The sequence below is a fragment of the Crinia signifera genome, chromosome 11, assembly GCF_055691185.1.
Source record: "Crinia signifera chromosome 11, ASM5569118v1, whole genome shotgun sequence".
NCBI classification, from domain to species: Eukaryota; Metazoa; Chordata; class Amphibia; order Anura; family Myobatrachidae; genus Crinia; species Crinia signifera.
Window position 1 is genome coordinate 30,548,395 of NC_139227.1, and position 27,677 is coordinate 30,576,071.

Below are 27,677 nucleotides of genomic sequence, written 5' to 3' on the forward strand. Positions count from 1 at the left end.
TGTGACAGTGAGTAGAGGGCTAACAGTGTGTCAGTGAGTAGAGGGGGGGGCAGTATGTCAGTGAGTAGAGGGTTAGTAGTGTGTCAGTAATTAGAGGGTTAGCAGTGTGTCAGTGAGTAGTAGAGGGTTAGCAGTAGTGTGTCAGTGAGTAGTCAGCGTCAGTGACCGGAGGGGGCAGTGTTGGGCTGCCGGGGCAGGCACAGCGTAGGGCGCACAGACAGTGCAGGGATCAGAGTGGGCTGGTGGGAGCAGGGTGGATCACGGAAAGTGTACAAAGTCTACTCGTGCCCGTGTTATACTCTATTCCCACCCAGAGGGAGGAGACGGCGCGCGGGCTGCCTGCGAGAGAGAGAGAGCTCACACTCCGGATATCAGAGAGACAGTCACACAGGAGCTGAGAGAGATGTCATAGAGAGAGAGAAGCAGCAGCTGTCACATGTGCTGCAGCAGAGAGCGCTGAGTGACAGCCAGAAGATAGAGAGCGCTGCACGGGGAAGTGACAGCCGGGAGAGAGAGCGCTGCACGGGGCAGTGACAGCTGGGAGGGACCGTTACCGGGGAGACCAACGCCGGCTGCCCACCCGGGCCGGTACTACATGGACTTGCTCCTCGGATCCGGGGTCTCCGGTTAGAGCCTGAACTGTGAGTAAGAACCTGGCTGCCCCCAATACTACCATGCATCGCGCTGTGTGTGGTGCCTCCATTAGTGAGGTATGAGGTGCGGTGCCTCTATGTGATACGCAGTAGTAGCCTGTATTATGTGTCTGTTGGATCCTCTGACTCCACTTCTACTATATTATGGAGTCCACCAGTGAGCTCTTGGCTGTGCCTGTTGTTCACCAATAGTGAGCTCTTGGCTGTACCTGTAGTCCACCACCAGTGAGCTCTTGGCTGTACCTGTAGTCCACCACCAGTGAGCTCTTGGCTGTACCTGTAGTCCACCACCAGTGAGCTCTTGGCTGTACCTGTAGTCCACCACCAGTGAGCTCTTGGCTGTACCTGTAGTCCACCACCAGTGAGCTCTTGGCTGTACCTGTAGTCCACCACCAGTGAGCTCTTGGCTTTACCTGTAGTCCACCACCAGTGAGCTCTTGGCTTTACCTGTAGTCCACCACCAGTGAGCTCTTGGCTGTACCTGTAGTCCACCACCAGTGAGCTCTTGGCTGTACCTGTAGTCCACCACCAGTGAGCTCTTGGCTGTACCTGTAGACCACCACCAGTGAGCTCTTGGCTGTACCTGTAGTCCACCACCAGTGAGCTCTTGGCTGTACCTGTAGTCCACCACCAGTGAGCTCTTGGCTGTACCTGTAAGCCTCCAGTGAGCTCTTGGCTGTACCTGTAAGCCTCCTTCAGTGCACAGTCAATCATTCCTGCAGAGCGACTGCCTTCAGTGCACCATTGGCCCTCTGTATAGAGTGGCCAACATCAGTTTGCATTTGCCAGTCGGCTGTCCCAGTAGACGCCATCAGTGCACTTTGCTTTGTTTAGATAATTGTGGTATTTGCGTTCATCTACTATGCAATTATTGAAATACTGTGCTGTCCCCCTGTAGGCAGCCATCAGTGACATGGCGCACCCCTGTAGGCCGCCATCAGTGACATGGCGCACCCCTGTAGGCCGCCATCAGTGACATGGCTCACCCCTGTAGGCAGCCATTAGTGACATGGAGCACCCCTGTAATCAGCCATTAGTGACATGGAGCACCCCTGTAGTCAGCCATTAGTGACATGGCGTACCCCTGTAGTCAGCCGTTAGTGACATAGTGTACCCCTGTAGTCAGCCGTTAGTGACATAGTGTACCCCTGTAGTCAGCCGTTAGTGACATAGTGTACCCCTGTAGTCAGCCGTTAGTGACATAGTGTACCCCTGTAGTCAGCCGTTAGTGACATAGTGTACCCCTGTAGTCAGCCGTTAGTGACATAGTGTACCCCTGTAGTGAGCCGTTAGTGACATAGTGTACCCCTGTAGTCAGCCGTTAGTGACATAGTGTACCCCCGTAGTCACCCGTTAGTGACATAGTGTACCCCTGTAGTCAACCGTTAGTGACATAGTGTACCCCTGTAGTCAGCCGTTAGTGACATAGTGTACCCCTGTAGTCAACCGTTAGTGACATAGTGTGCCCCTGTAGTCAGCCGTTAGTGACATAGTGTACCCCTGTAGTCAACCGTTAGTGACATAGTGTACCCCTGTAGTCAACCGTTAGTGACATAGTGTGCCCCTGTAGTCAGCCGTTAGTGACATAGTGTACCCCTGCAGCATGTGTCACTTGCTGTATGTCCTGCAAAGCACTTGCAGTAAACCTTGAGTTGCACACGTGTTCCATCTGCAGGGCTGTCACTACTTTCCCTGTGCTACTGTGTGTACAAAGGGTCCCTTGTTTCCCATGCGCTGGGCTTGCTGGAAGCCCCATGTAGCACAGACTAAAAACTGTGAAATCCTATGTATCTCCACCACAGTGAGCTCACATCTGTTTACTACCTAAATGTAGGAAGTAATCTGAAGCCAAACAGGGTGGACCGGTGTGACAGTCTGTCCATGTGCTCTGCCAGCGCTGCAGACCTTCCCACACTGATCTCTATGCGATGCAACTAAACAGAGAGTGTGCTTTATCTGTACGTCCCTATAGTCGGTTACTTGCTATACATTTATCGTCATGTCGTCAGCTTCTTGCCTTGTGTCTGCTTTTGTGCACCTTCAGGAAATAATGGCCACTGCTGAGTGCTATGTGACAACCCATGACGCACAGTGTGATGTGAAGCATTGAAGGGGCATAGTCCTAGTGCCGCCAGTTGTAGCCAAAAAACGCGATGCGTGAGGTGCAGGCGTAGTGTCCAGTGAGTGGGGGAAGGGAGGGCGAAGACTATATAGTGGAAAGGAACATTTCTGCATATTTGATTCAAAAATTCAATTTTTTTTTCTTATGTTACGCCAGCATATCATCTGGAGACCTGGTCACCCCACCCTTTGCCTCTCAGTGCCTCAAGGCTTGCGGGCATACCATGCCAGGGTGAGAGTGATTATGGCAGCCTTGTGCGATATTTGGATTGAATCCATTCCATAGATATCCAGAGCCAAAAATCTGTCTCCTTCTAATAACGCAAGTGTTACAGCTGGGTGGAAGATAGAAGTCACAATTACGAAGGCTTATCCGTTTGTATTATTACTAAAACTCTACGCAATAGGCTGTCCTATAGCGCTTGCATACTGCGTGGTGTTGTACACATATAGTGCTGGAGTAATCTGACATTTCAGCCCTGTTTTCAATGGTGGTGGGGGGTCTGCGGATAGACAGAAACTAGGTTGTCATGACTGAAGGTCGACATGGGTTAGGCTGACAGGGTCATTAGTTCAAAACAAGCATTAGGTCGACATGGGGAAGTTCGACAGTCCAAAGGTTGACATGGGGGTTTTTCACTTTTTTTTGTACTGAATTTCGACAGTCGACATGGACACTGAAACGTAGCACCGCGTTTTAGCGCGCCATGCTTCGGGCACACAATTTTATCCTCCCACCATGCCCTAGCGGATGGTAGTCCATGAAATACCACCTGTCGGCTTAATGTTGACCTTTTGACTGTCGACCTTCCCCATGTCGACCTAATGACCCTGTCGACCTAACCCAACGTCAACCTTCAGTCATGTCGACCCAATGCTTGTAGACCTAGTGACCGTATCCCATAATAGGAGGGGGAATATAATAGTGCGGTGAGCGCAGTGAGGCGCTGTGTCCGAAGCATGGATGGCATGACCGCGACCGTCACGCGTTCGGTCGGCATAACTTTGTTGGGTGGATTTAAAAAAATAACTAAATAGAAATGAAACTTCCATCATTTTCCATCAATGTGGACTATGAATGGGAATAGTATCCTGTACCAGGCACAGAGGTAGCGTAGCACAGCACCTCGACTGAAGCGCGGGGACATAGTACACTTATTAGGGTTCCACGCGATTTGACGGAGGAAGCGGCACCGAAAAACGGAAAAATATTGTGTCACTCATTTTGCAAGTTGGCGGTTTCATCAGAGGAAGAACTCTGGGAGCCAAGGGAGTCATCTACCGCCTGGCTCCTGCTCTCAAGGGGGCAACTCTGCACCACTGCCAGTTTAAAACCATTAATTGAAAGCCATTAAAATCGCTTCTGTGGCTGAGTTCTGAAATAAATATATATATATGTGTGTGTGTATGTATATATATACAGGTCGAGTATCCCGTATCCGTTATCCGAATTATTCCGAAATACGGACATTCCAGAAAGTGAAAAAATTTTTTTTTTTTGCTAAAAACTCACTGGGGACATTTGTAACAGCATCACTGGGGACATGATATGTAACTGGCACTATATATGTGCAAGACAATGATTGCTTGGCATTCAAATTCAGTGCTGAGATAGTACACACATTTTGTTTCACGTTTTGAAACCTTGTTTTTTGAACAATTAAAATATATTTGTGTGTATTTTATGTGGTAATAAAATATATTTGTGTGTATATTATGTGTTTATACAGCATACATGCAAGATACTTCAAAATACATCATTGAAATATTAAAATATTCCGAAATACGGAATAATCCGTTATCCAAAATTCTCCTGGTCCCGAGCATTTTGGATACGGGATACTCAACCTGTGTATATATATATATATATATATATATATATATATATATATATATATATATATATATATATATATATATATATATATATATATATATATATATATATATATATATATATATATATACTGCTCCAAATCTGCCGGCACTCGAATCCCAACATGAACAACTTGCTCCAGGTGCCAGAGAATAATACATATACATCCAAGGATCCCCGCAGGGAAAGAACGGCACTCAGGAGACAAACAGCTTGTTAACGTAGCTTATATTAAAGCATAGAGGACGTTTCGGGGTATGAGCCCCTTCATCAGCTCTTACCTACAGCAATTGAACATACATAAAGTGCACAAATATATACTCACAAACAGACATCCCCCGGCAGACAGGACACGCCGCCTGTCCTCCTCCGCTCTGGCCGGAACATCGCGCAGCTTCCTGCTACCGCCCAATGACACGCAGCTAGTTGCCAAGCAACTTCAAGCTTGCGTGTCATCTATGCAGGAAACGAAGGCAGCACAAATCCCTGACACCAGGCGGACGGGGATAGCGCAGCGAATCCTGCCTGCCGGACAAAATACAAAAAAGAAAAAAGATGTAATTGGCTCCACAATGATTCGCAGCATAGCATCATAGCAGATAACTAACCTTAGCCAGCTGAGTCCGGAACAAGGAGATGCCTCACGGGCTCATCATACCAAGGGTTTAGAAATACCGCAGTTAGCCTGCTGCAGCGCTGTGGGCACTTTAATACACCTTAAACATAAAAAATATTAACAAGTGATTATTGACAATATAGTATAAAAATACATGATACTGACTCACTAAATACAAAAAGTGGATATACATAAGAAAAAACTAAGAATGAAACAAGGTAATAATTTTACAAGGTAATAATTTTACATGAGACTGTTCCAATTTAATTTATCATTTAATCCATTGGGACGTGTGGTACCCAGTCTAAAAATCCATTTGGATTCTAAGGTCAACAATTTTTTTGCCCTATTACCACCCCTCATACTTTCCTTTACATGATCTATAATAAAGTACTTAAGGGAGGTGATGGGATGACCAAGTGATTTAAAGTGTCTGGGTATCGGTCTATCAATTTGTCTGCCTGCATTGGATAGGCCGATGTCAGAGCGATGCATAGCCATGCGATCGCGAAAGGGGCGGGTAGTCTGTCCAATGTAATACAGTCCACACGGGCATACAATCACATACACCACGTGGGACGTCTTACATGTAAAGACAGATCGGATATCAAACATACCCAGACACTTTAAATCACTTGGTCATCCCATCACCTCCCTTAAGTACTTTATTATAGATCATGTAAAGGAAAGTATGAGGGGTGGTAATAGGGCAAAAAAATTGTTGACCTTAGAATCCAAATGGATTTTTAGACTGGGTACCACACGTCCCAATGGATTAAATGATAAATTAAATTGGAACAGTCTCATGTAAAATTATTACCTTGTAAAATTATTACCTTGTTTCATTCTTAGTTTTTTCTTATGTATATCCACTTTTTGTATTTAGTGAGTCAGTATCATGTATTTTTATACTATATTGTCAATAATCACTTGTTAATATTTTTTATGTTTAAGGTGTATTAAAGTGCCCACAGCGCTGCAGCAGGCTAACTGCGGTATTTCTAAACCCTTGGTATGATGAGCCCGTGAGGCATCTCCTTGTTCCGGACTCAGCTGGCTAAGGTTAGTTATCTGCTATGATGCTATGCTGCGAATCATTGTGGAGCCAATTACATCTTTTTTCTTTTTTGTATTTTGTCCGGCAGGCAGGATTCGCTGCGCTATCCCCGTCCGCCTGGTGTCAGGGATTTGTGCTGCCTTCGTTTCCTGCATAGATGACACGCAAGCTTGAAGTTGCTTGGCAACTAGCTGCGTGTCATTGGGCGGTAGCAGGAAGCTGCGCGATGTTCCGGCCAGAGCGGAGGAGGACAGGCGGCGTGTCCTGTCTGCCGGGGGATGTCTGTTTGTGAGTATATATTTGTGCACTTTATGTATGTTCAATTGCTGTAGGTAAGAGCTGATGAAGGGGCTCATACCCCGAAACGTCCTCTATGCTTTAATATAAGCTACGTTAACAAGCTGTTTGTCTCCTGAGTGCCGTTCTTTCCCTGCGGGGATCCTTGGATGTGTATATATATATATATATATATATATATATATATATATATATATATATATATATATATATATATATATATATATATATATATATATATATATATATATATATATATATATATATATATATATATATATATATATATATATATATATATATATATATATATATAATGTATATGTGTGTGTGTGTGTGTGTGCGCTCTCTCTCTCTCTCTCTCTCTCTCTCTCTCTCTCTCTCTCTCTCTCTCTCTCTCTCTTCTCTTTCTCTTTCTCTTTCTCTTTCTCTTTCTCTTTCTCTTTCTCTTTCTCATTTCCTAACAGACTAAATATATTTTGAATAACGTGTGTGTGTGTGTTGGGGGGGGGGCACCAATATTCATTTTGCCTCCGGGCAACTGGGACAAACTTACGCCACTGGGTTTCATGTTTGAACCTTTTTTTTTTACCCTGTTGACCTTTTCCGATCGTCTACCTTGACCTTTTAACCCAGTCGACCTTTCAATGTTGACTATATCGGGTTGCCCTACTGACTGTCAACCATGCCTTTATGATTTATGTCAACGCTGTATAAACCAGAGTAATACAGATAAAGTTGTTTTATAGTTATTTTAAATGTATGTTACGCATCTAAGGGGGTTATTCAGACCTGATTGCGCGGCTGCAAATTTGCAGGACTGACCATTATTAATTGACTGCACATGTCTACGGCCCCTGGTATGCATGTGCTTAGAAATGGAGTTCAAATTGCCCTGTGTGTATGCCCCTTATGAGTGCTGCACATGGCTTACTAATAATACTTGTGGCAATGTTACAGTATATTGTTCCCAGCTGTAATATACTGTACTGTGGTGGTGTTTGTTTGGTGTTTTGTCTTCACTATAGCGATAGCTAAAGTTATACTTTGTTCTGTCCCAGCCTATCCACAGCACTTCCCCAGCCATCAGGAGCACATGGTTATACTAGGAGTAATCATCCTGTTGGGTAGGTAGTGAAGGGATCAGATGGTTTTCCTCCATCGATGTCAAGCATAAACTAATATTCCCCCCCCCCCCCCCCCAGGGGCCCGGGACACAGAGTATAGCTCCTCCCCCAAGAACCATGAAGCCCTGTCCCCATATTTTAATTGGCCCACAGGCCAATCAGTCATAGAAAATGGGTGACCATCGATAGATAAAAACATTGATGGTCATCCATTTTCATAGTATGCCAATATTGATGGCCAGTTGCACTATTGCCATCGATGGCAACCATTGATGGCAATGGTTGCCATCGATGGCAACCATTGATGGCAATGGCAACGATGGTCATCCCTAAGGTAGTGTTCATTTTAGCACAGTGCAGCTTTCAAAACCCATGTAGTTCTTCTTTCCTACCTGGGTTGATGCTCTTTGGTTTGGTGCTTCTAGCGGGTGCCGGACAGGGTCCCGACAGTCGGGTTCCCAACAGGTATTTACCCAACGTCGGGATCCCGACTGTCAAAACACTGACAGCCGGGTTCCCGATGGCCGTCTGCTATTTTCCCTCGTGGGGGTCCACGACCCCCATAGAGGGAGAATAGAATAGGTGGCTCGCGTAGCCACCGTGCCCGCAGCAGTTGCGCTCACCATGCTGTCAGGGTCCGGCTAGTCGGGATCCCGGCGTCGGGCTAATGACTGTCGGGATCCCGACTGTTGGACCCCTGTACCACACCCCTTCTAGCACAGGTCTGGTCTCTACCTCAGCATTGAAATACAGACCAGAGTGTACTAAATGCACCACAGCAGAGAGCGACACCCTAGGCAAGAAAGAGGCACTGAAACGTTATGGAAAGATTTCCGGTGCTAGAATGATCACTAGGTAGGGATCAGTAAATCCCTCCCTTGCCCGGTCATAACTAATGGTTGTATTGATGTTGCTTCTATTATTCTCATCACAGGTGCGCATGCTGGTGAACAGGGCTGGATTGGATCCAATACACTTGCAGGCCGTGCCCTCAGGGTAAATGAGTGCATGACATGGCCTGATCGGGGAGCTGTGCGGCTGACGGTGTCTTGTAGTTGCGGTGTGAGTCAGTTTGCATTCATGGGTGACTATTGTGGCCTTTCAGCATATTACTGAAGGTCTTTTAGGGCAGGGAACTGGCTGCTCCCCTGTAATGCAGCATTCCTCCGGCATTTTGAAGTGTGACACTGCATGCTTTGTCATTGCATTGTATAGAAGGTGATGATGGCAGGTGTCTGCAGAACTCTGCACATGTTGCATCTGCCCCACCTGCAGCACAACATGGTTTTGCCCATAAGAGAAAGCTTTTGCTTACTGACTAACCACCTAAACTCCATCTATGGTACAATTTAAAGGCGCCCATACACTTGGCCGATTCGAGAAATGTGTCTGACATCCCTCTGACCCGATGCGTGGTCCCGTGCTCATCGGGTCGAAGTGGGGAGGTCGGACGGGCTGTACATTAAATCTATTGGATCAGACCCATCAGTGGCACATCGCGGGTGCTGTTTAGCAATCGCGATGTGTCTGTCCGATCCACAGGTGTGTCCCAGCGGTGAAGCACCACCGGCACGCACCTATGTGCAGCAGTGGGAATCCGGGCAGCGGAGTCCAGGTGGCTGGGCAGCGGTGTCCAAGCAGAGGATACGGGTGGCATTGGCTGGGAAGCGACGTCCAGGCAGTGGCAGCTGGGAGCTTGTAGCGCTATATGCCGGACGGCGGGGAGGGAAGCATTGCTGAATTTGAAAACGCATTTTGAAAAGACTGGCTGGATGCTGATTGGCTGAGAGAAACCAGCCAATCAGCATCCGGCCAGTCTTTCCACTGTTCGTAATCCTGGACTGACTTTTCTACTGTGCGCATTATGACGAGTTAACTATTGAGCGAACGCATCGGTGAGTGTGAAACTCAACGAAGGTGTTCTCTCTGGGGGGGGGTTGCACATGCGCAAACTCCAAACATCGGATGGAGTAGCGAATTCGTCCCTCACCCCATCTTCGTTTTCAGGAAAAGAAAGAGGGCACAATGCAGCTGAACACAATATGCCAGACATATGTATGAGCCCAAAGGGGTGGTCCTGTGAGTCCTAAACGTGTTCCCTTGATGACCACCCTTTGCGCCTGCAAAGTACTGCAGATGTATTCTGGAAATGATGTAATTACATTACACAGTCTTCGAAATGACAGTTGCTGATTGGTCGCTTTGGGCAACGTCTCCGCTTCATCACTTCCCGAGACTTGGAACATCTCACCCCATATTCTCGTAGCAAATACATTTTTGCTAATATTTTATCCTGCAAATGTTTCCACATACTTCTAGTAAGTCGCATTATACACAATATTACCATTTAGAGTTTGTTTTACAATGTTTTTAATAGATTTGCAAGTAATAAATTTTTTTTAAATTTAACATAAGCGTTTCTACCAGGAGTTACCATTCGTGGCAGGGTGAGTTGGGCCACTCCCCTCTCTGTTAGACATTAGACGTGTGCTATCGTGGTCAGCCATGTAGATGTGGATCAGTGGTTCCCAACCCTGGTTCTGGAGTGCCCCTAACAGTTCAGGTTTTCCAAGCCAGTGCACTGTGTAAAACCAACGGTCACATTTTACAAAACCACAGGTGACCTGGAAAACGTGAACTGTTCAGGGTACTTGAGGACTGGAGTTGTGTGGGTGGGCGGACTTTCTCCGAGGCGGCGCGAACCTGCTCGCTAGCCTATTGTGCATTAGCTTTATTTAGAGTTACCCATACTATTCAAGATTGTATTCAAGGGCCTTATTCAGGCCACGCATGCGTGGGACATCTATCTGAAGTCAGTGAGCTGCTTGCAGGGTGATTGACAGCCTGCAGGCATTTGGGGGCGTTCCCCCAGCCGTCGGGAGGGAGGGGTGCTGACGTCATCAGCGGCCTCCTTCTCTCCCCATGGCCTTCGCAGCTGTGAGTGAGTCCAGAGGGAAAATCATTGGATGGTAAATGATCCCCCACACTCGGTGTGTGTGCATGGCTGCGTTCGCAGCCATGCACAGGGGCGGGGTTTGTGTGTTCGGGGAGGCGGCATTTACCTGCTCGCTGGGCTTCTAATATACTCACAGCAAGTATGAATCAGGCCCCATTTGCATACACGCGACATTAATGACAGTGATCGCCTTCTAAACATCTCCATGAAAATTTTTGTTGGAAGGTACCAATAATAAGAGCATTCAGAACTTATGGCAGGGGTGACCAAACCGGTCCTCGAGATCTTCCAACGGTCCACATTTTCCAGATCACCTAGCTCAGGGATTTTCAACCTTTTTCAGGTCGCAGCACACCAGACAAGACTTCAAAATTGCCAAGGCACACCAACATTTTTTAATCAGATATTCCAGATATTTTGCATACCATAATGCCTGTTACATGTTATATCACACACATTAATGGCCATTACAAGTTATGCCACACATCGTGATGCCAATTACAAGCTATGCCATATACCGCAATGGCCATTACACATTATGCCAGGACTCAACAAATTTCTTGCAAACGAGGGACAGTATGGACAGTGCGCGCCGATGGCGCGCGCCAAATTTTTCAACATAATGCCAACACACCGCACACCCATTATATAGTATACCACATGCCATAATGGCCATTACATGTTATGCCACACACCGTAATGCCCATTGCACATTTTAGTGAACTTTGTAATTCCGATTACACATAAGCCCACACATGATGCCCATGACATACTATGTAACACTCCGCAATGCCCATGACATACTATATAACACTCCGCAATGCCCATGACATACTATATAACACTCCGCAATGCCCATGACATACTATATAACACTCCGCAATGCCCATGACATACTATATAACACACCGCAATGCCCATGACATACTTTATAACACACCGCAATGCCCATGACATACTATATAACACACCGCAATGCCCATGACATACTATATAACACACCGCAATGCCCATGACATACTATATAACACACCATACACATTTGACACATAAGTGCCACTTACCTACATGCTCAATGCCAGGGGCTTCATGCTCGATGCCAAGGTGGACTGAATTTGCTCGTTGCCAAGGGGGACAGAACTGTGCAGTGGCCCACTCCTGGCTCCCGTCCGCTATTTGCAATTCAATGCACCGCCAGTAGTGTGCAGCAGGGAGGGAGGGTGGGAGCAGTAGGCTGGGAGGGTATCTGCAGTGGGGTGGGAGGGTGGCTGGGAGGGTATCTGCAGTGGGGTGGGAGGGTGGCTGGGAGGGTATCTGCAGTGGGGTGGGAGGGTGGCTGGGAGGGTATCTGCAGTGGGGTGGCTGGGAGGGTATCTGCAGTGGGGTGGCGGGGTGGCTGGGAGGGTATCTGCAGTGGGGTGGCAGGGTGGCTGGGAGGGTATCTGCAGTGGGGTGGCTGGGAGGGTATCTGCAGTGGGGTGGCAGGGTGGCTGGGAGGGTATCTGCAGTGGGGTGGCTGGGAGGGTATCTGCAGTGGGGTGGCAGGGTGGCTGGGAGGGTATCTGCAGTGGGGTGGAAGGGTGGCTGGGTGGGTATCTGCAGTGGGGTGGAAGGGTGGCTGGGTGAGTGCAGGAGGGTGGGAGAGTGGGTGGGAGTACACCATACTAAGTTAGCCGGCCCGCTCACCTCACTCCCCCCCACCTCCTCCTCCCAGTGTGCGTCCATGTGCAAACCCCCCTCCTGCCTGTGCTTACACGCCGACGACCCCTCCCCCTGTCAGTGTGCGTCCAGTGTGCCGCTCACGGCTCCCCCGCTATGTACGGGAGAGAGACGTGCTGTGCTGATATGTAATATTCATATCTCCCGCTGCTGGACCACTAGCCAATGGGCGCTCGCGGTCCAGCAGCCACCAGTTGATTGGCTGCTGGACCGCAAGCGCCCATTGGCTAGTGGTCCAGCGGGATATATGATTATTGCATAGCAGCACAGCACGTCTCTCGACGAGTCCTGGACAGTGCACAGCGGGGGAGCCGTGAGCGGGCGGGCAGTGCGCACATGGACGCACACTGACAGGGGGGCGGGCGGGGAAGCATTCCCGGACAGCCACTCAGCGCCGCGCGACCACACACCACACACAACCCACAACCCATGACACATGATGCCGAGCCGCCTGCCCGTCCCCCCTGTCAAAGTGAACAAAGTGGTGTGTCGCCGTGACCCGAGGCATGGCGGCACACCTGTCAGCTGGCCGTGCCGCGGCACACCGGTTGAAAATGTCTGACCTAGCTGGTGCACAGCTGTAGTGATTACTAACTGTCACCTTTTCAAACATGCTGCATTCATTCCTACTATAGATCCACAGGTTGCCTGGAACACATGCACCGTTGGTAGATCTTGAGGACAGGTTTGGCCACCCCTGACTTAAGGCTAGGTGCTCTATGGAACAGTGTGAAGATGGTTGTTACTTATCACTAATGGTGCGTACACACGGATAGATTTGGCCAACGATTCAATCTTGTTAACAATTTCCTCTGAACCTCCTGCACAAACGATTTGGTGACAAATGATGAACGATTGAGCAAACGATTCCACATGAACGATTGATCTTTAACGGAGGTGGAGGGAGAGGGAGCCAGTCAATTAGCCTTACCAAATCGTTCATCGTGCATACACATGAAACGATTGGTCGCTGATCTTTCTGCATGCAGGAAAGATCAGCGACCTCTACCAACGACCGTCGGGTATGCGCATTGGCCGATATATCGTTCATACACACGGAACGATTTGAGCGATTGGTTGTTTCAATCGGTCGGGAACGCCCAGATCTTTTGCCAAATCTATCCGTATGTACGCACCTTAAGAGGTATAAGACTGGCGTGGCAGGAATGTCTGCCAGTACTGGTCACTATCGCCTGTATTCTGTACATCTTGCTTAGGCTAGGGTGATTGGTTGGTGAGATGGGGTCCTGTTTTTCAGAAAGTAAATCAAAGCCCATTTATATGTTACTCATTTTTTTTTTTTTATATATATATATATATATTTAATCCCCCCCAAACCATGTTGGACAATGTCTTCTGAGACCAAGGTTTTATCTGTTCTACTGAATTTGTAACGGGGTAATTTCATTGTTTTGTGGGCGCCCATAAGTAATGTGCTGGGGCTGCTCACTGTCTGCTGGGGCAGGGGCTCTAGCCAGGATAGACCACCTCAATTATCAAGGTATTGATGACTGTCCAAAAAGATTCACTGCTGTAATAACAGCAAAATCTGCTTCCACAAAGTATAAGTATTTAAGGTGTGCATGGTACACTTCAGGGGGGGCCTGGTGCACTTTGACGGTGTCCATGACTGTCGCCATTCGGGACAAAAAAAACAAGAAAAACTCATGTTGCGATTTTTGACTGTCGACCTTGCCATTGTTGACCTAATGCTTGTGTCGATCTTCCAACCCTGTCGACTTATTTCAGGTGTCAACCTAAAGGGGTGAACACATGGGGAGATTTTGGCTAATGGACAATTTAGACTAAGCAATTTTGAGAGAGATTTTGGCCAGATGCACTGGATGCGATTTTGTTTAAGTAATGATAGTCTATGATCTAGTCCAGGGGTTCTCAAACTATTTTGCTCTGGGACCCCGTCGGACAATAACAATTATTTCAGGACCCAAGCAAGTTACCACAGAAGGGCCGCCACATGTGTGGCCAGTGAAGTAAAGTGACCGCTATTGTGACAGGGAGGCAGTGGGTAATGGTGGGATGAAAAAGGGAAGCAGTGGGTGTTTACTTAATGCGTTATCCCCTGTCCCTCCCTCTACATACACACTAATCTGATGGTCAGCAACATGGAGTCGTGAACCCATGCTGAGGTGGTCAGGACCCACAGTTTGAGAACCGCTGATCTAGTCAAAATTGGCTTGCCTGCACAGTCAATCAATGCTAAGCAATCTATGCTAGACTATATTGACTAAGCAGGAGAAAAATAGGGAGATTTTGGCTAACCTTCTAGGTGATTTTGAGTAGTCAAAGTCTCCTCGCAAAATCTCATTGTGTGTAAGTACACCTCTTTAAGGCCTGTGGACTTTCAGTGGTCCGCCCAATTGAAGTCGCCCTTAATAGTGTCAACTTAATGACTGTATCTCAGCCGTAACATCCCGCACTCTCTCCCCTCTCCCAGGCATCAATGATTGGCGATCCCCAGGAAGGCCCCCCTCCCCTCCACTAATACCCTTCTTGCATTCTTCAAGGCCAGTTAAGCCCCGTGAGAAGTGTAACTAGGGACAGTGTGTATTTTATGTCGTTAATTATCATGTGTTACAGTATTCTCATTTATTTTATATTTTGTCTTTAACAGTTTAAATTGCTCTGAAAATAATCTCTGCATTGTGTGTTGCCAGACTGCTGTTGCCACAGAACATCCTCTAACTCCCCCCCCCCCCCTTCCTTCCTTCCTTATACCTAGCGTTCCATAGACTGAAAATGATTGCATAAATAAAGAATACAAAATAAACCAGAAAATGCTTTCTCTCCTATTACTTGACAGGTTGCTCACGGTGACATCATAATTGCTGTGATGTCACTGCCTCCAGAACTGGCAGCCGCACTCACCACAGTTGCCTAGAAACCACGTTGTATGGACATCTTGTTCTTATGCATGTACATCGCTGTGTGTGAGGGATGCATGGAATAAATCCCAGCACCCAAATGTGTGCTCTGATTTCCATGCAAATGAATCTATTCCCGACATATGCTCGTTATCGTGTAGTAGCACTTTACTACTACGGTTACTGCTGTAGACCTGAGATGCTTCTAATGAGTGAACACATGCCTGTGCGGCAGTGGCAATGGGGATTATGCGGTTTCTCCATGAATCTGAGCAATGGTATTTACAACAATACAGCTCGTAGTGGTTCCGTTGTGTTATACAGATTTTGGGAATGACAGGATCTAACCGATCGACAACCTAACACATATGTCGACCTTGTCCCATGTCGACCTTGTCCCATGTCGACCTAGACACCTGTCAACCTTGACCCATGTCGACATGTGGGAAGGTTGACAGGGTTATAGGTCGACATGGGTCAAGGTTGACAGGTGTCTAGGTCGACATGGGTTTAGGTCGACGTATGTGTTAGGTCGACATGGGTTTTTTCACTGTTTTTTGACCCGAATGTCAACACAGTCCACATGGACACAGTTGGGAGTCAACTGCAGCCCCTCGCTTCGCTCGCAATGCTTCGTGCAAGGTGCCTCGCTGCGCTCGGCACACTATTTTATTCTCCCATCACGCCCTAGTGGATGGTAGGGCATGAAATACCGCCTGTCTGCACAAAAAAACAGTAAAAAATTCCATGTCGACCTAGACACCTGTCCACCTTGACCCTATAACCCTGTCGACCTTCCCACATATTGACCCAACGGTGTCGACCTAATGACTGTCGACCTAACTGCAGTCGACAATACGACCGTATGCCAAATCCGCCACTGTAGCGAAGCCAGATGCAGCCTGTGAGACAGCTCTGGCTTCACTATGACTGGCTGTGACTTCCTATTGGAAGTCTGCCTGCCAGGCACCAGGGCAGTCCCACTGGGAGGTGTTCCCTTCCTCCGGGCAGCCAATAAAATCTGGGGGGGGGGTTTCCAGCATTGTGACCCGCAACAGCCCCCTCTTGTAAGAAGGTACCAGCCACCACTGAATAAAGGTGGAAAAACAGACATAGGGGAGCATTTATCAAACAATATTTGCAGCTATGTTCCCTAAAAATACCCATTAACGGGTAATAGCCAGAAATATTTAGTATCCCTCCAATATAAGAAGGAGGGAGAACAGCAGGTAACAGTATATGCAATCCCTCCGGCAAAGCCTCCATTGGTGCTGGCAGACACATCGTCCATAGGTTTCTATGGGGGAATGCGATGATGCCTGATGTGTCCATATAGGGAATTTGAAGAATTGTGAATATCCGCATCATACTCGGCTAGGTGATACATGCACCCGATATGATCGCATTAGATCCTGGGGCTAATATCACTCCCAGGTTGCATTACAAATGTGATCACTGGATAAATGGTAAATGGGCCTCCTAACGTATAAAGACATGGCAGGAGTACATGATATACAACCATGGGAGGAGCTCACTGTACAACAAGGGGAGTGTGTGCGTTTTTCTGTAATATATATAATACTAGTAAACCCACTCGAAGCAAAAGCTTCGAAAGTTAGACTGCTAACTCCTGTGTTGGTGCATGTGTCAGAGAGAGATGTAGTTTCACTCTCTGCCAGCAGTTGGCAGTGTTTTAGAGACTCGGACACTAGACATATAAATATATATTTATAAAACACACTCTGTATTACATAATTACCATAGGAATACTCTCTGTATTATATAATGGTCACTATAATGCTCTCTGTAGTAAATAATGTCCACAGGTAGGCTCTCTGTATTGTATAGTCATCACTAGATGCTCTCTGTGGTAAATAATGACCACAGGAATGCTCTCTGGGTACTCTTTACCTAGGACGGCGCCCATCGCGGGCATCGCGTCCATCGTATGCACTAAAGTAAGGGGTGCGACGCGACTGACGCGATGCCCGCGATTTCCCATAGGGATCAATGTTAAATTTTTCAATGGACCCGATTTTTCAGTTCATTGCCTCAATGCCCGCGATTTAGCCATAGGAAACAATGTTAAATGGGCCACAGAGCCCAAATAGGCACCCTTAGCAGTGAAATGTCCCCCACAATTGTTACGACACCCCACGATCCACGCGAACCCGAAGCGTGGCGAGCGCAGCGGTACGCGTCCTCCGACCTTTTCATACCCCCACTATCCACGTCGGCGTGGAGTTGAGAATAGAATAGTGTGGCGAGCGCACCGAGCCCGAAGCGTGGCGAGCGGACGCGGATACCTGTGAAGCCTCCGACCTTTTCATACCCCCACTATCCACGTCGGCGTGGAATTGAGAATAGAATATTGTGACGAGCGCAGCGAGCCACCGAGCCCGAAGCGTGGCGAGCGCACGCGTTTACCTGTGAAGCCCGCGTAGGGCTGCGTTTACCTGTGAAGGTATCCGCGTCCCCTCGCTGGGCTCGCCACGCTTCGGGCTCGGTGGCTCGCTGCGCTCGCCACACTATTCTATTCTCAACTCCACAACGACGTGGATAGTGGGGGTATGAAAAGGTCGGAGGACGCGTACCGCCGCCCCTCGCGGGCTCGCTGCGCTCGCCACGCTTCGGGTTCGCGTGGATCGTGGGCTGTCGTTAACAATTGTGGGGGACATTTCACTGCTAAGGGTGCCTATTTGGGCTCTGTGGCCCATTTAACATTGTTTCCTATGGCAAAATCGCGGGCATTGAGGCATTGAACTGAAAAATCGGGTCCATTGAAAAATTTAACATTGATCCCTATGGGAAATTGCGGGCATCGCGTCGGTCGCGTCGCACCCGTTACTGTAGTGCATGCGATGCCCGCGATTTTTTACACCCGATGACCGCGATGGACATCGTGGGCGCCGTGCTAGGTAAAGAGTACTCTCTCTGTACTGTATAGTGGTCAATATAATGCTCTCTGTAGTAATGATAAAAAAAAATGCTCTTTATACTGTAAATCGAATACTCTGTATAATTATGACCACAGGAATGCTCTCTGTATTGGCTAGCAGTCACTAGAATGTTCTCTGTATTACATAATGACCACAGGAATGATCTACAATATACACACTTCTTCTGTAGTAAAGACTTTCCCATGGCCACTTCATATACCAGGTTTGCTATTTATTCTGCAGGCAAAAAATGTTATATTAATACTGTAGTCTATGTGCAGATTTGTTTCTTATTTTGGTTGTTATCTGACATTCGATTAACCTTGCAGCCAACAGCAGCCGCTCTCTTGCCAGCCCCTTACACATCAACATTCGTCTTGTTGTTACAAAATATCACGCTCTTTGCACATTGCTACATCTGTGAAATCCCCCCCCCCATTCCTTCCACTACAATTCCTGCAAGTACCTGCAGATTTTGTAAATATTCCTCCTCCGAACTCATGATCAGAAACTATTCTTTATGGGGAGGTTATGGGTTCAAGTCACAATATGAGACTTTATCAGCTGTGTATTGTGAGAAGCATGTAAAATGTGGTTTATTTATATCTTGGCAAAAGAATACGTACATGACACCGGAATCATTCACACCGATATCATTTCTTTTCAGCATTATAGTAAATGAGGATCATACACACTGCTCATGCCAAAGGTCAAGTGTCTATTGTATTGCTCCTCACATTGAGATAATAAAACTAAGTGAAGGTCGACATACATGGACCACTGAAGGTCGACAATGGGAAGGTTTTTTTTTAATTGTTCCGAACATAGTCGACGTGGACACAGTCCCCTCGCATGGCCTGCTGCACTCGGCACACTATTATATTCTCCACCACACTGTAGTGGAAGGTAGGGTATGAAATACCGCCTGTCAGCACATGAAAAACTCGTTGACCTTTCCGACCCGGTCAACCTTAGCCATGTCTACCTATTTTTAGGTGTTGAAGCCCTTTCGACCTTCAGTGGTCAACCCAATGTATGCAGACCTTCATTTAGTCGACCTAGTGACCATATCCCCTTTCTAGGTTACCATCCAGATTTATCCAGTAGCTTTTGTGTGATGCCGGAACGAAGCGATCAACAACATTTGCACCTTTATTCTATATAAATATTATATATTAATATAAAATATATATAATATAAATATGTAGGCCCCCTGATTCTTTTTATAGTCAAATTAGGATTTGTGCTCCGTTTCGTAGGTTGTCATATTTTTGCTAAACCGTTCTGTAGTGGGCAGTGTCCTATCGTTAGAAGTCCTTCGTTATAAATAATGGACACCCATTTGTTTTTTCCCATGTGCATTGCTTTTTGGGAAATCGGTTGCCTTTTTTCCACATAAAGAAGTGGTGTCCTCCTTCTTTTTTTTTATTTTTTTTTTTTTATTCTTATCCAAAGGGCATTTAATTTTGTGAGTATGGCGACAAAACACGTTTGTTGGAGATAGGGGGTGATTCTGGTTTAATCGGTCCCCTGTGCATTGGCACGGGGGACCCACTGGGCATTCTTATGGTAATTCCCCGATGACGCGCGGGGGTTGGTTTCGGATGTTGGCATCCCGCACGGGGCGCCCGCAGATCTGAGACCCCACACAGGTGTCTCAGATCTGCGAGAGGTGGAAAAATCATTAGATGGTCGCATCTGGTGGATTCGCAAGGCTGAAAAATTCACAGCCTTGCGAGTCAACCAGAATAGCCTCCATAGTTAGGAATAATATAACTATTCAAAAAGCTGTGTGACTGGTAGCCTTCTTCAGGATTTAGCCTGAGATACAGCGATCGTTCATTCTATGCAAACTCGTCTTTTGATCACAGAAGACTGTTGACTATCACTAATGATGTGAATGTCTATCAAGTCAGTCGTATGGATATGAGGAGGGGGCTCCTACCGCAAAGAAGAATGTAGGAGAAGAACAAAGATGGGGCTATGAAGAGATCGTACTACTTTTATGAGGGTGGTCAACCCTGTGATGTGCAGCAGACAGAGCCAAGATCATTTGAAGGGAGTAATAGCTTTTACATTTACAAAGTTTACCTTCTAAGTCAATGCATTGGGGTGTTGGGAACAAAAGCCAGACGGAGGAGGGTCCTGTAAGTTGTCATAGACACATGTAGGTCCACCTGTGAAGTAGAGGGGCATGGTAGCTGAGAGATGGATGGTAAATTGAGGGTTCGCTTGATGATTATTTTAGAAAAGGTGTATTATGCTTGAATAATAGAGAGAGAGAGAGTTAGATATTGTAGGTTTTAGTTAAGGTTGGGATGGGCGCTGCGGACAGGACTTGACTGATTTTGTGTTAGTATAGGGTCAAGCGAAGAGGTTGCAGAGTGGGAGGATCAGAAGACAATGGATGCTTAATTTTTGTTAGTGGGATCAAGTGAAGAGAAGGTGACAGCGCACACTGATGGACTTCAAGAGGTTGCTGGCTGAAGGGCAAGATGTTGGATCTTGTCCTTGAACTAGGCGGTAAGCTCTTCGACCATTGATGGTAGCTAGTGTGTGTCATTTTAAATGTATTAAAAAACAAACATGAGATTACAGGCGTGCGCAGCAATGACACACTGAAGACATGTTTCTCTTGCAGTGTGCAGAGCCTTTCGATAGGAGTGGTAGGAAGCCATAAGGTGATATTGGCGAGAGGAATTGTTGCAGAGAGCTGGAATGTTGTTAAACATTAATAAAGTTCATATTTCTTCAGGTATGATGAGCTTAATGGAGATCAATAACTTAGAGGTTAAAATAAAGGAGGAAGGAAATAAGAGACCATGGCCATCCCGGTGAGTAACAGAGCCAGTTGGCTGGGACAAGCTGAGAAAGGAGGTCAAAGAGTAGTAACGAGACCCAAGGAGATTGTGGACTATGCATTAGTATGTGGAAAACACCCATGATGATCCAAGAGAAGGCCAGTGTACTGAGGGGGAACTAAGGAGGAGAGGGTGGTCCACAGTGTCATAGATGGTAGAGAGGTATAGGAGAAGAAGCAGGCTCTTAATCAGGGTCACGAGTGAAACTAGGGTATGTTCGGACAAAGAGGAGAAAGATTCCAATGGATTGACTCATGTCTGAATACAATATGGCAGACTTCTCTGTCATTGTTCAGGTTTCCGGCAATTGCCTATTTTTATTTTAATAACTTGTCCATTTGACACCGGACTTGTATGACAGGCATCGCATAATATTTTCTGATATCGGGAGTTGGAAATAATTATGCGGTGAGAACAAAAACAAAAATAGTAAAGGACAAAACAAATGAAACCATTCCAGTGACATTTCCAAGCAGATCTTGTCATGTTATGTGTATTTATCCGGGAATTACACTTATGCTGTCTGAAGTCTCTCTCCTTCTATTCAGTATAAATGGCTGCCATGGCAACCAGAACATGACCTGTCCATGAAACAGAGTCTGCCATACCATAGACTGAGCTTGTACCGCAGAGAAACCATGCGGGGACAGCCAAATCTAAATATAAATGTCTTTCATAGACCAAATATTTAGATTTTTTTTTTTTTTTTGCCTAAAGTTTGTGTTCATAGCAAGCCAGGCATAACCAAATGATCTCCGACATGGGAAAACAAGGTTGATACAAGATATTGCAAGCCTACGATGACAATCTTAGAATATCTACAGGTGAAATGTTGACATTAGGGTGCGTGTGGGAGTGTTAGGTTTAGTCTGCGCGAGTAGGCGAGGGGGAGTCTGCGCGAGTAGGCGAGGGTTAAGGTGGGTACACACGGAACGATGTCGGAAGCGTTCCGACATCGTTAACGAGTGTATCAAATCGTTCATCGTGCTTACACACGGAACGATTGGATACACTTGACAAAAGATTTGTCTATGATCTTCCTGCATGCAGGAAAGATCATAGACCATCGTTAACGATTCACGGGTACGCGCATCGTTAACGATGCACGGAACGATTTGAACGATTGGTCGTTCCCATCGATCGGGAACGCCCACATCGGGCTTCAAATCTATCCGTGTATACCCAGCTTATGACTTTGGTGGGGATTTCATTGTTAAGATCCTGCAGGGGGGGGGGGGGGGGGGCTATAGTTAGACTTTGGTGGTAGGTTAGGGTTTGGTTGTGTGGAGAGGGTTGGGGCTAGGTATAGGGAAAGGTTAAAACTTGGATGCGATTGGGGTTAGGGTTACACTGTGTATGGGGGGAAATTAGGCTGTGGGCAGAAGGGTTAGACTGCAGATTAAAAGGGAATTAGGTTGTGGGAGTAGATTAGGGTTAGACTGTGGGGTGGAGGTTACAGTTAGGCTGCAGGGGGTGGTGAAGGTTAGGCAGCAGGTTCCTACAGCTGTGTGGTCCATGCTGTGCCTTACCATTGGACAGATGTACTTGTAGTTAAACTCCTGATGAAGGTCCTCAATGGACTAAAACGCTAACGTTGAGTATATAATTGTGTTTTGCTTCATATGAACTTCCAATTACACAGCTGATTTTATCTGCATTTACTAATGCCCCTTTCCCACTGCAGGTCTTAAACGGTAAATTGCCGATTTTTCAGCGCAATTTACCGTTTAAGGCTTCAGTGGGAAAGTGCCAGAGTTGAAATGCCGGTTAAAGATAACCGGTATTTCAACCCGTTTTAAAAGCAGAGTCCTACACAGTTAAATACCGTTTTTGAGGCAGTGGGAATGCCTCTGAAACGGTATTTAGTAAAAAAAAAAAATCGGCATGGGGTCCCCCCACTGCCGTAACCAGCACCAGGCTGAAGAGCCGGGGCTGGCATAAAAAAATCAGGAAACCCGACAAATAGGGCTTCGCTGATTTTTTTTAAAACCAGCCCCAGGCTCAAGGGCCGGGGCTGGTTCCCAAAATACGGGGGACAAAATGAGTAGGGGTCCCCCGTATTTTAAGAACCAGCCCCAGGCACAACCAGCCGGCAGGGCAATGCCACAGCCGGGGGACACTTATTATATAAGGTCCTGCGGCCAAAGCATTAACCCTACCGACCAGTCAGCCTGGCCAGGGGTCCTGGGGGAGTGGGGACCCCCCCAATAAAGGGGTCCCCCCCCCCTCCAGGACTTACCTGACCAGGCTGAAGCCTGGTGCTGTCCCCGGTGGCCCTGTGCGGTGGCCACCGGGCTGATCATTGTGTAAAAAAATAGATGAAAAACCTATTGTTTTAAACTGTGTAACTATGAGTCCCAGCAAGCCTCCCCGCAAGCTGGGACTTGGAGAACCACAAGTCCCAGCCTGCGGGGCATTAAAGGGCCCGCTGGGTCTTGTAGTTCCACAGTATAAAAAATAGATAAATAAATACACACTGACACATTAGAAAAATAAAAGTTTAATACATACATTACACAAACACACTGATACTTACCTATCTTGATCCCGTAGGTAGGTCCCAGGGTCCGTTCCGTGGCGGGTCCAGGCCCGGGGCTCCAGGGCTGAAGAGTCCGGGGTCCTGGATCCGTAGTAATCCAAAGGGGTACCTGGGGAAGGAAATCCTACTCACCTGCTCCTGTGGCGACCACCCCGGCATCTGCTGTTGAAGTCGCGCTGCTCCAGGCTTCAGTGGTACCCGCTCCGCCTCCGCTGTACACTAGAGACGCAGAGATCCTTCTTCCTCTGCGTCTCTACTCAGAATGATTTCTGGCCAATCAGGAGCCGACTTTCTCGGCTCCTGATTGGCCGCTAGGCAGCCAATAGAATTCATTTTATCCCCCGTATTTTTGGAACCAGCCCTGGACCTGGAGCCTGGGGCTGGTTGTTAAAAATCGGGGAACCCCTATTTGTCTGGTTCCCTGATTTTTAATTACCGTCCCCGGCTCTTTCAGCCTGGTGCTGGTTACAGCTGTGGGGAGGACCCCACGCTGTTTTTTTTTTTTTTTTTATCCCCCCCCCCCCCCCCTCATATTTTTTATGGGTTAAACGGGTTTTTAAACGGCAGTGTGAATGTGCCAAAAACGGCTTTTAAACGGTAGCTTTTAAAAGCTGCAGTGGGAAAAGGTCTTTATGGCCCTTGCCGTTTAAAAACTTGTTTAAAAAAAAACGGGTAATGACCCGTTTCAGCAGTGGGAAAGCAGCATAAAATTTCTGGAGAGTGTGTCCTTTTTTTGTTTATATACATGAACTCGTCACAAGGTTCTGGATGAAACCCTGGGAGCTGCCTCTTGGTTGGATGGAGTTCGATCTCTCTCTCTCTATCTATCTATCTATCTATCTATCTATCTATCTATCTGTATGTGTTTTTTTTTATATTGTGATAACATTAATAAAAGCAATCCTCTAACATAAGGTATTTCCTGTTATTCTAATAAGGAGCCTAATTCTTTAATATAGAGACCGTCACAAAATATAAATGTTATTTTATATTTAACTATAATCCATCATAAATTAGACCAAAACACAACCCAGGTACATTGATCTCCTAAAATTAGGATATTATTTGAAACATGATAGTAGCTAAAGTCTGTTCAGATCTGTAATGGTTGAAATATATTCTGTATTGATTTAGTGAAGATGAGAATATTATTTTGAACCTATTAATATTTAGTAAGGCCATCACTATATATAATTATTGACAATCGTCTGAGTCCTCTATTTTGCTTAAGTAGGGAATAATATTTAGGCATAATCTTATTTAACAGACCAATCCCTATACATAGTTATTAGTAGTAATTAAAGACCTCTTATTCTGCTAAAGAAAAAAGAAGGAAAGAGATGTAACAACTATATTCAAATTACCATATTAAGTTCCACCATTTCATTTAACCCTTCGGGATGTATAGACCCTATCAAGTGCATCCAGTAGACTTCTTGCTTACAAAGTCTTCTAAATCTGTCCCCCCCCCCCCCCCCCCTCCCCGGCTTGATGTAGTTGTTACATGTTCCACTCCGCACAGACGTAGGCTGGAGGGGTCTCCCTGATGATGTTCCGAGAAATGACGGGAAACACTGTGGGTAAGTATCCGGTTAGTTATATTGCGGCGATGTTCGAGGAATCTTATCCTCAATGCGTCCCACATAGTGGAGTCCGCACCCACATGACAAAATGTTAATTACATAATATATATATATATATATATATATATATATATATATATATATATATATATATATATATATAGATCCAGAGTCTGCCGGCACTCAATAGAAGTAATAGCAGCTTGCCCCGGTGCCAGAAATAGAAAATAGGTAGCAGTCCAACATACCCCAGCGGGTAAATAAACGGCACTCCGGAGACGGTTATTAGATGCAAATAAAAGTGTATTGTTTGGGGACGTTTCGAGGTGTTAGCCCCGTCCTCAGCCCAAATCCCTGTAGGATTTGGGCTGAGGACGGGGCTAACACCTCGAAACGTCCCCAAACAATACACTTTTATTTGCATCTAATAACCGTCTCCGGAGTGCCGTTTATTTACCCGCTGGGGTATGTTGGACTGCTATATATATATATATATATATATATATATATATATATATATATATATATATATATATATATATATATATATATATATATATATATATATAATATATCAAAGAATGACCCCACGTGCGCCCTTAAAGTGTGAGCAGCTACTCTAACCCCCCCCCCTGTTAGTGGGAGGCAACGATAGAAATGGGAAAAAAAGGGTATAGAGAGCGCTTTTACCACCACATGGAATTTCCACCAATTACAGTCAAATACAATACAGTACAATGTGTAATCATAAAACCAGAGTGTTTTATTGAAGTTTCAAGAATCACATCTGGAAATTGTATCCTTTTCGGAAATGTAATATCAATAACCCGACGCGTTTCGTCTTAAAAAAGACTTCATCAGGGGTTTAACACAAGATATGATTTCAAACGCTTATACTGGCGTGTTATTCCTTCAATGGTTTGCAGGCTGTAATAACCTTCCCCTCAGTGGGGCAAACTCCAAATATCAAAATATAGTGTCCAACGCATGTATTGGCGTGTTATTCTTTAAATGGTTTATAAAAGCTGTAATAACCTTTCCCTTAGTGGGGCAAACTCCAAATATCAGATATTCCCCAAATGGGGTCAAAGGGTACGTGATGTGTCCACAGCCTTCTTCAGGCAACTCCTTAGGGTACAGGTGTACAAAGTTTTTTAGATTTTTTCGGGGGACCATTCCATTAGGAGGGGCTGTTAGCAAGGTCTGCGCAGTGTGGTTGGCCTGATCCAACTAATCAAGGTCCACAGTATCTAATAATCCGCTGTAGAATGGATATAGTGCATGTAGGTGTCAGCAATATATGGTTCAATTTCTATTCACAGCTCTGATCTGAGTGGGGTATGCTGGACAAAACTGTCTGCAGATGACATGTACAAACACAGGTAGCAGACTAGCTTCACGGAGTTTTTGCTACGTGCGGGCTTACTAGTAGTACAGATCTGTACTATATAGACTTGCCTGCGCAGTCTATTTTGCTATTCGATTTCGATGCCGCGCATCAGGATCAAATCGAAATTGAGTGAGTTAGATTCCTGTTTGATTAAATTTCGATTGATTTTGCTATAAAACCAACTTGACAGAATTGGGGCCTGGGGTACAGTATCCCCTGCACCCACCCCCTTCCCTTATCTGGCTATGCCTGCAGTTCTACATGTGTCCCTTAACATTTGCACACCAATCCATAAAGGCATACAGGTAATGGGTTTTGATGTGCTGCACCCATTAAGCACATTGCAGTACTGTAAATATGTTTCATGTTGTAATTAACGAAAAAAAAATAAAAGAAAGGCCTGATACAAGCAGTAATTATCCCCAAGAAGCACCCAGGCAAAATTCCATCTAGAAAATTACATATTATTGTAGTCTGTATCATTTTTCCATAGCCTCATTCTAGACTGCAAAAGTCTTAAAGTTTTCCAAGTGTAACAAAGTATGTTCATTCGGCTGCTGGGTAGACATGTGCTCGCTATTCACCAACCAGAGGTCTCTAGAGATGGACGGTAAGATCTGAAGATGATACCACCTAGATATCCTCTGTGTCTTTCATCCTTTATACTAGTAGTGTTTTTTGGGGGGGTTCTTTAGACATTATGCTCTTATAGAAATAGGGCAGGCTTTTGTTTCTTTGTGAAGTCCTACTGTGTGCGTGCCAGGTATATACCGACAGGGAATTGGAGAGGTTGCAAAATCTGTTATTGATTTTATTTTAGTTCTAGATGGAGATTTACCATGCCTAAGTCACGCCCCCTTTTAGCGGCACCAATAGTCACCGCCGTTGCAAAGTAGAAGCGGCAAATAATCATTTATGAATGTATGCTTGTTAAGGGCAGCGCAGTAATTTTAATCCTCATCTCTATGGGTCATTTGTGTCTTTGTTTTAAAATGTGGATCCGGTTAGCATAGACAGGTTGGAATGCCGGAAAAGTGTCAATCATATTTTATTTACATACA

General features: G+C 46.0%; 1 protein-coding gene across 1 annotated transcript in view; it reads left to right on the plus strand.

The window, feature by feature from the left end:
• The first annotated feature begins 208 nt into the window (after window positions 1–208).
• The window catches only part of CPNE2 (copine 2), an 80,781-nt gene continuing 53,312 nt past the window's right edge, over window positions 209–27,677 (plus strand). Inside the window, exon 1 of the mRNA XM_083164796.1 lies at window positions 209–641. The gene's annotated coding sequence lies outside the window, so the exon portion shown is untranslated. The remainder of the gene's footprint in view (window positions 642–27,677) is intronic.